The sequence below is a fragment of the Culex quinquefasciatus genome, chromosome 3, assembly GCF_015732765.1.
Source record: "Culex quinquefasciatus strain JHB chromosome 3, VPISU_Cqui_1.0_pri_paternal, whole genome shotgun sequence".
Taxonomy (NCBI): Eukaryota; Metazoa; Arthropoda; class Insecta; order Diptera; family Culicidae; genus Culex; species Culex quinquefasciatus.
Window position 1 is genome coordinate 88,557,489 of NC_051863.1, and position 1,111 is coordinate 88,558,599.

A 1,111-nucleotide genomic window follows, 5' to 3' on the forward strand; every position below is an offset into this window, starting at 1 on the left:
TAGATTTTTAGATTTTTAGATTTTTAGATTTTTAGATTTTTAGATTTTTAGATTATATATCAATAACGTTGCATAATTGTTTAGATGGAGAACTGTTTCTTTAATCATTTAGACACATTATTCCATCCCTTGAAAACGACAGATTGTTTTTCCCATAAAACCCATAATGACAATGATTGAAAAATAAAAACTTATTCGACACATGAAATAACTTTTTACATTTCAATTCTTTAATGTTATTTTCTAGGGTGCGCAGTTTATGAACGACCCTAGACAAAACAAGTTGCATCGTCTTATTTGAACAGCCCCTTGTCAACGTTGGGCAAATTGGAAAAGAAAATGGCAGCGCGTGTTTTGATTTTTGCTCGTGCTTTGTATTTTTTTGCAAGTTCGCGAGTTTTCTAATTATTTTTCGACTCAAAATAGTAAAAACTTAATGGTGCAAGTGAGTAATTTATATTTTTGAAAACAATAATGCAAATGGTGAACAGATTTATCTGCATTTAGGTTAAGTTATTTGTGACGATAAGTGCTTTAAAAAACATTCCCATTTTTGTCTCTGCCACAGGTGATGGCCGTAAGATGACCCTTCAACTGGACATAACTCAGCGGATTGGAAATAGCCTGCATTCCGTGGCCACCGGTATCTTGGACGATGGACGGTTTACCACCGGAAAACAACGTAAGAAGGAGCCCAAGCCGGCACGAGATGCTGAAGATGCCAAACCAGAATCAAGGGCGAGTTTGTGATCGCGAGAGAGTTGGAGGATAATATACCGAGTGCAGTGTATCTTAGTTAGTCTTGTTTTTATGAGTAAATAAAGGTTTTGATAAAAGTTTTTTTCGATTCGTTTTTTTTACCTCCCATGAAAAAGCTCCCCCGGTTCCACCAAAACAAACGCAAATGATGTAGTGGTGTGCGTGCCTTTTGAAAGCGAATCGATGCTAGCGCTGCCCAAGCGGTGAGAATTGGAAACATCCCTTTTGCTTAGGGATTCACCAACACAAGCACAAAACTGGTGAATATTTTTTGCTGCGTGAACCAGATGAACTTTGACTGACAATCTCTGATAAAGCTTTGACGGAGATTTCTCTGATAGAGACGCTCTAT

The 1,111-nt window shown here is 37.3% G+C and overlaps 1 long non-coding RNA gene across 1 annotated transcript; it reads left to right on the top strand.

Moving 5' to 3' along the window:
- The first annotated feature begins 303 nt into the window (after positions 1-303).
- LOC119770089 lies at positions 304-842 on the top strand. Its single transcript, XR_005278651.1, has 2 exons — positions 304-445; positions 569-842. It is a non-coding gene; the product is annotated as an uncharacterized LOC119770089 (long non-coding RNA).
- The last annotated feature ends 269 nt before the right edge of the window (positions 843-1,111 follow it).